This window comes from Delphinapterus leucas, chromosome 7 (assembly GCF_059928025.1).
Source record: "Delphinapterus leucas isolate spDelLeu-1000000601 "Yukka" chromosome 7, BTC_Dleu_Yukka2, whole genome shotgun sequence".
Classification (NCBI taxonomy): Eukaryota; Metazoa; Chordata; class Mammalia; order Artiodactyla; family Monodontidae; genus Delphinapterus; species Delphinapterus leucas.
In genome coordinates, this window is record NC_143135.1 from 21,890,922 (window position 1) to 21,899,217 (window position 8,296).

The window sequence follows — 8,296 nt, forward strand, 5'->3', positions numbered from 1 at the left end:
TGAGAACAAAGAAGAGAAAGGGAAATCTCTCCCAGCAGCCTCAGAAGCAGCGGATTAAAGCTCCACAATCAACTTGATGTACCCTGCATCTGTGGAATACATGAATAGACAACGAATCATCCCAAATTGAGGAGGTGGACTTTGAGAGCAAGATTTATGATTTTTCCCCCTTTTCCTCTTTGTGAGTGTGTATGTGTATGCTTCTGTATGAGATTTTGTCTGTATAGCTTTGCTTCCACCATTTGTCCTTAGGTTCTATCCGTCCGTTTTTTTTTTTAATTTTTGTTTCTTAATATTTTTTAATTTAATAACTTTATTATATGTTACTTTATTTTATTTTACTTTATCGTCTTTCTTTCTTTCTTTTTTCCTTCCTTCCCTCCTTCCTTCTTTCCTTCCTTCCTCCCACCATCCCTCCCTCCCTGCCTCCTTTCTTTCTTTCTTTCTTTCCTCCTTTCCTTCTTTTCTTCTTTCTTCCCGCCTTCCTTTCTTTCTTTCTTTCTTCCTACTTCTACTAATTCTTTCTCTCTACTTTTCCTCCCTTTTATCCTGAGCCGTGTGGATGAAAGGCTCTTGGTGCTGAAGTCAGGAGTCACTGCTGTGCCTCTGAGGTGGGAGAGACAACTTCAGGACACTGGTTCACAAGAGACCTCCCAGCTCCACATAATATCAAACAGCAAAAATCTCCCAGAGATCTCCATCTCAACGCCAGCACCCAGCTTCACTCAACAACCAGCAAGATAGTGCTGGACACCCTATGCCAAACTAGCAAAACAGGAACACAACCCCACCCATTAGCAGAGAGGCTGCCTAAAATCATAATAAGTCCACAGACACCCCAAAACACACCACCAGACGTGGACCTGCCCACCAGAGAGACAAGATACAGCCTCATCCACCAGAACACAGGCACTAGTCCCCTCCACCAGGAAGCCTACACAACCCACTGAACCAACCTTAGCCACTGTGGACAGACACCAAAAACAAAGGGAACTACGAACCTGCAGCCTGCAAAAAGGAGACCCCAAACACAGTAAGATAAGCAAAATGAGAAGACAGAAAAACACACAGCAGATGAAGGAGCAAGATAAAAACCCACCAGACCTAACAAATGAAGAGGAAATCGGCAGTCTACCTGAAAAAGAATTCAGAATAATGATAGTAAATATGATCCAAAATCTTGAAAATAGAATAGACAAAATGCAAGAAACATTTAGCAAGGACCCAGAAAAACTAAAGATGAAACAAACAACGATGAACAACACAATAAATGAAACGAAAAATACTCTAGATGGGATCAATAGCAGAATAACTGAGGCAGAAGAACAGATAAGTGACCTGGAAGATAAAATAGTGGAAATAACTGCTGCAGAGCAGAATAAAGAAAAAAGAATGAAAAGAACTGAGGACAGTCTCAGAGACCTCCGGGACAACATTATATGCAACAACATTCGAATTATAGGGGTTCCAGAAGAAGAAGAGAAAAAGAAAGGACTGAGAAAATATTTGAAGAGATTATACTTCAAAACTTCCCTAATATGGGAAAGGAAATAGTTAATCAAGTCCAGGAAGCACAGAGAGTCCCATACAGGATAAATCCAAAGAGAAATACGCCAAGACACATATTAATCAAACTGTCAAAAATTAAATACAAAGAAAGCATATTAAAAGCAACAAGGGAAAAACAACAAATAACACACAAGGGAATTCCCATAAGGTTAACAGCTGATCTTTCAGGAGAAACTCTGCAAGCCAGAAGGGAGTGGTAGGACATATTTAAAGTGATGAAGGAGAAAAACCTGCAAGCAAGATTACTCTACCCAGCAAGGATCTCATTCAGATTTGATGGAGAAATTAAAACCTTTACAGACAAGCAAAAGCTGAGAGAGTTCAGCACCACCAAACCAACTTTACAACAAATGCTAAAGGAACTTCCCTAGGCAAGAAACACAAGAGAAGGAAAAGACCCACAATAACGAACCCAAAACAATTTAGAAAATGGGAATAGGAACATACATATCGATAATTACCTTAAATGTAAATGGATGAAATGCTCCCACCAAAGGACACAGATTGGTTGAATGGATACAAAAACAAGACCCATATATATGCTGTCTACAAGAGACCCACTTCAGACCTAGAGACACATACAGACTGAAAGTAAGGGGATGGAAAAAGATATTCCATGCAAATGGAAATCAAAAGAAAGCTGGAGTAGCAATTCTCGTATCAGACAAAATAGACTTTAAAATAAAGACTATTACAAGAGACAAAGAAGGACACTACATAATGATCAAGGGATCGATCCAAGAAGATATAACAATTGTAAATATTTATGCGCCCAACATAGGAGCACCTCAATACATAAGGCAAATACTAACAGCCATAAAAGGGGAAATCGACAGTAACACATTCATGGTAGGGGACTTTAACACCCCACTTTCACCCATGGACAGATCATCCAAAATGAAAATAAATAAGGAAACACATGCTTTAAATGATACACTAGACAAGATGGAGTTAATTGATATTTATAGGACACTCCATCCAAAAACAACATAATACACATTTTTCTCAAGTGCTCATGGAACATTCTCCAGGATAGATCATATCTTGGGCCACCAATCGAGCCTTGGTAAATTTAAGAAAATTGAAATTGTACCAAGTGTCTTTTACCACCACAATGCTATGAGACTAGATATCAATTACAGGAAAAGATCTGTAAAAAATACAAACACATGGAGGATAAACAATACACTACTTAATAACGAAGTGATCACTGAAGAAATCAAAGAGGAAATCAAAAAATACCTAGAAACAAATGACAATGGAGACACGACGACCCAAAACCTATGGGATGCAGCAAAAGCAGTTCTAAGAGGGAAGTTTATAGCAATACAAGCCCACTTAAGAAACAGGAAACATCTCGAATAAACAACCTAACCTTGCACCTAAAGCAATTAGAGAAAGAAGAACAAAAAAATCCCAAAGTTAGCAGAAGGAAAGAAATCATAAAAATCAGATCAGAAATAAATGAAAAAGAAATGAAGGAAACAATAGCAAAGATCAATAAAACTAAAAGCTGGTTTTTTGAGAAGATAAACAAAATAGATAAACCATTAGCCAGACTCATGAAGAAAAAAAGGGAGAAGACTCAAATCAATAGAATTACAAATGAAAAAGGAGAAGTAACAACTGACACTGCAGAAATACAGAAGATCATGAGAGATTACTACAAGCAACTCTATGCCAATAAAATGGAAAACCTGGAAGACATGGACAAATTCTTAGAAATGCACAACCTGCCAATACTGAATCAGGAAGAAATAGGAAATATGAACAGACCATTCAAAAAGAACTGAAATTGAGACTGTGATTAAAAATATTCCAACAAACAAAAGCGCAGAACCAGATGGCTCCACAGGCAAATTCTATCAAACATTTAGAGAAGAGCTAACACCTATCCTTCTCAAACTCTTCCAAAATATAGCAGAGGGAGGAACACTCCCAAATTCGTTCTACGAGGCCACCATCAGCTTGATACCAAAACCAGACAAGGATGTCACAAAGAAAGAAAACTACAGGCCAATATCACTGATGAACATAGATGCAAAAATCCTCAACAAAATACTAGCAAATAGAATCCAACAGCACATTAAAAGGATCATACACCATGATCAAGTGGGGTTTATTCCAGGAATGCAAGGATTCTTCAATATACTCAAATCTATCAATGTGATAAACCATATTAACAAATTGAAGGAGAAAAACCATATGATCATCTCAATAGATGCAGAGAAAGCTTTTGACAAAATTCAACACCCATTTATGATAAAAACCCCGCAGAAAGTAGGCATAGAGGGAACTTTCCTCAACATAATAAAGGCCATATATGACAAGCCCACAGCCAACATCATCCTCAATGGTGAAAAACTGAAAGCATTTCCACTAAGATCAGGAGCAGGACATGGTTGCCCACTCTCACCACTCTTATTCAACATAGTTTTGGAAGTTTTAGCCACAGCAATCAGAGAAGAAAAGGAAATAAAAGGAATCCAAATCAGAAAAGAAGAAGTAAAGCTGTCACCGTTTGCAGATGACATGATACTATACATAGAGAATCCTAAAGATGCTACCAGAAAATTACTAGAGCTAATCAATGAAATCGGTAAAGTAGCAGGATACAAAATTAATGCACAGAAATCTCTGGCATTCCTATATACTAATGATGAAAAATCTGAAAGTGAAATCAAGAAAACACTCCCATTTACCATTGCAACAAAAAAAATAAAATATCTAGGAATAAACCTACCTAAGGAGACAAAAGACCTGTATGCAGCAAATTATAAGACACTGATGAAAGAAATTAAAGATGATACAAATAGATGGCGAGATATACCATGTTCTTGGATTGGAAGAATCAACATTGTGAAAATGACTCTACTACCCAAAGCAATCTACAGATTCAATGCAATCCCTATCAAACTACCACTGGCATTTTTCACAGAATTAGAACAAAAAATTTCACAATTTTGTATGGAAACACAAAAGACCCCGAACAGCCAAAGCAATCTTGAGAACAAAAAACGGAGCTTGAGGAATCAGGCTCCCTGACTTCAGACCCTACTACAAAGCTACAGTAATCAAGACAGTATGGTACTGGCACAAAAACAGAAAGATAGATCAATGGAACAGGATAGAAAGCCCAGAGATAAACCCACGCACATATGGTCACTTTATCTTTGATAAAGGAGGCAGGAATGTACAGTGGAGAAAGGATGGCCTCTTCAATAAGTGCTGCTGGGAAAACTGGACAGGTACATGTAAAAGTATGAGATTAGATCACTCCCTAACACCATACACAAAAATAAGCTCAAAATGCATTAAAGACCTAAATGTAAGGCCAGAAACTATCAAACTCTTAGAGGAAAACATAGGCAGAACACTCTATGACATAAATCACAGCAAGATCCTTTTTGACCCACCTCCTAGAGAAATGGAAATAAAAACAAAAATAAACAAATGGGACCTAATGAAACTTCAAAGCTTTTGCACAGCAAAGGAGACCATAAACAAGACCAAAAGACAACCCTCAGAATGGGAGAAAATATTTGCAAATGAAGCAACTGACAAAGGATTAATTTCCAAAATTTACAAGCAGCTCATGAAGCTCAATAACAAAAAAACAAACAACCCAATCCAAAAATAGGCAGAAGACCTAAATAGACATTTCTCCAAAAAAGATATACAGACTGCCAACAAACACATGAAAGAATGCTCAACATCATTAATTATTAAAGAAATGCAAATCAAAACTACAATGAGATATCACCTCACACCAGTCATAGTGGCCATCATCAAAAAATCTAGAAACAATAAGTGCTGGAGAGGGTGTGGAGAAAAGGGAACACTCTTGCACTGCTGGTGGGAATGTGAATTGGTACAGCCACTATGGAGAACAGTATGGAGGTTCCTTAAAAAACTACAAATAGAATTACCATATGACCCAGCAATCCCACTACTGGGCATATACCCTGAGAAAACCATAATTCAAAACGAGTCATGTACCAAAATGTTCATTGCAGCTCTATTTACAATAGCCCGGAGATGGAAACAACCTAAGGGCCCGTCATCAGATGAATGGATAAAGAAGATGTGCACATATATACAATGGAATATTACTCAACCATAAAAAGAAACGAAATTGAGCTATTTGTAATGAGGTGGATAGACCTAGAGTCTGTCATACAGAGTGAAGTAAGTCAGAAAGAAAAAGACAAATACCGTATGCTAACACATATATATGGAATTTAAGAAAAAAAAATGTCATGAAGAACCTAGGGGTAAGACAGGAATAAAGACACAGACCTACTAGAGAATGGACTTGAGGATATGGGGAGGGGGAAGGCTGAGCTGTGACGAAGCAAGAGAGAGGCATGGACATATATACACTACCAAACGTAAGGTAGATAGCTAGTGGGAAGCAGCCGCATAGCACAGGGAGATCAGCTAGGTGCTTTGTGACCGCCTGGAGGGGTAGGATGGGGGGGGTCGGAAGGAGGGAGACGCAAGAGGGAAGAGATGCCTGGGTAGCTCAGCTGGGAGAGCATCAGACTTTTAATCTGAGGGCCCAGGGTTCATGTCCCTGTCCAGGCGCCAAGAATAAATAAATAAACAGAATAAAATTAAAAAAAAAAAAAGAGGGAAGAGATATGGGAACATATGTATATGTATAACTGATTCACTTCGTTATAAAGCAGAAACTAAACACACCATTGTAAAGCAATTATACCCCAATAAAGATGTTTAAAAAAAATACATACAGACACATAACTATAAACACATACACACAAAAGACACATACACATAAACTGTTCTGCACCCTAATTATTTTCACTAAATAGAAAATGTTTGTATTTCCAGGTTAACAAATAAGGATTTAAATCTGCCCTCTCACTGGACAGTTAAGTGGTTTTCTTTCTTTTTTTTTCATTTATTTACTCAACACCTAAGTACAAAGTACCTGCAATGTGCCTGGACTGTTCCAGTAACTGGAGCTACAGCCATGAGCAACAGAAGTGAAATTTCTGTCCCTGTCAACCTTATAGTCTAGAGGGGAAGGGAGTTAACAAAATAAAGCTGGTTAGGGGATAGAGGTGACTATGATAATCAGGAGATACACACACATATTTTATATATACTTCTTCATGCATTTGTCCAGTAACACAAATTTGATGGACTTACTTTTTCAATTAAATTATGATTCATTTCCTCCTCTCTAATTGCTAGTCTGGACAAGATGGTCCTGATATTTGTAAAATGCCCTCCAGGTGGACTCTCTTTGCCCATGCCCTAGAAACCACTCGGATCCGGTAAAAATGAGGGAAAATGAGTTTTCCTCACCCCCTGGCTCCTTACTGCCCCCACAGAATGTCAGTCTTTGAACCATCAGCCAGAGGCATCACCACTCATTCTAGAGGAGTTTTCACGGGCATTTTTCTCTTCAGAATAAAAGTTCCATGAGCAGCAAACATATTGCATCTTACCGAACACACGCTCCTTTTAAGGAGCCGTGGAGGTTGTAGTTGTGGTTAATATCTGAGAGCCACCCACCCAGTGTCCTTGTAACATACTTGTTTTTCTTTTCTTCCTAGTTGAGCGTGGTGGAGGGCTGCCTCTATTCTTCATCAGCCCAGACAGATTTCTGAAAAACCGAGCAGCTCAGGATTTTGTGTGTTGTCAGAATCCACAGTGAGTTCAAAGATGAGTAGTGATGCTGAAGGTCAGCGAGGACGTGAAGAAGAAAAATCCTCTCTGTTAGCTTGGACCTAACGGTTCTATAACAAACTGTGACTGCTTGCTGCTTCCAAAGGACCATCAACCAGCAGAAAAGGCAGAGAGACCTCTAAACAGCACCTGAAAACCTGAGGATCTGTGAGGGGACCAAACAGCAGCTAATACTTATTGAGGGTCATCTATGTGCTTGGCACTGTGTCAATGTCTTGTGTGTGGTAACTCACAACATCACTTGGAGGCAGGCACTCTTACTACTCTCTTTCTAGAGATCAGGAAATGAAAGCACAAAGCAGTTAAGTCATTCGCCCATGTGGTGGAGCCAGTCATTAATTCAGGCAGTCTGGCTCCAGAGCTGGGCTCTTAAATACCACAGCACAAGTCCACATGTGTGCGCGCACACACACGCGCGCACACACACACTCCCCAAACCACACACCACACATATGTACCACACATCATCCATGCTTATACTAGGCGCAGACCATTCCCAACACACACGTATCTCACCCACAGACACACCACACACACACCCCCGCTCCCCAGGCACATGTACCATACAAGTCTCACACACCACACACTCACCACATGCCACATACACACACTCTGTATACACATGCACCTACCCCACACACTCCATGCATCGTGGGCACATACAGAGGGAACGTACCACACCATACACACATACATCCCCCCACACACATATATACATCACACAAGCACACCACACATCACATATACACACATACCACACACATGCCCCACCTTGTGTATACATGCATACCACACGTACATACATCTCACACACGCACATACCACACACACATGCTCATACATATATTCTCTATCCTTCCCCAAACTGAGCCAATAACTAAGTAGCGAACACCAAATGTAAACTGCTTATAAGAGAATTTCAAGATATGCTAAGGTCTGTTTTTCCCCCATGTGGTGGAGGCAGTAGCATAGATGCTTCACAGGATTGCTTTGGGAAGTGTCTATGATG

General features: G+C 39.4%; 1 non-coding gene across 1 annotated transcript; it reads left to right on the top strand.

Annotated features, from left to right (window-relative positions):
- The first annotated feature begins 6,083 nt into the window (after positions 1-6,083).
- TRNAK-UUU (transfer RNA lysine (anticodon UUU)) lies at positions 6,084-6,156 on the top strand. Its single transcript has one exon. It is a non-coding gene; the product is annotated as a tRNA-Lys (tRNA).
- Positions 6,157-8,296: the final 2,140 nt, after the last annotated feature.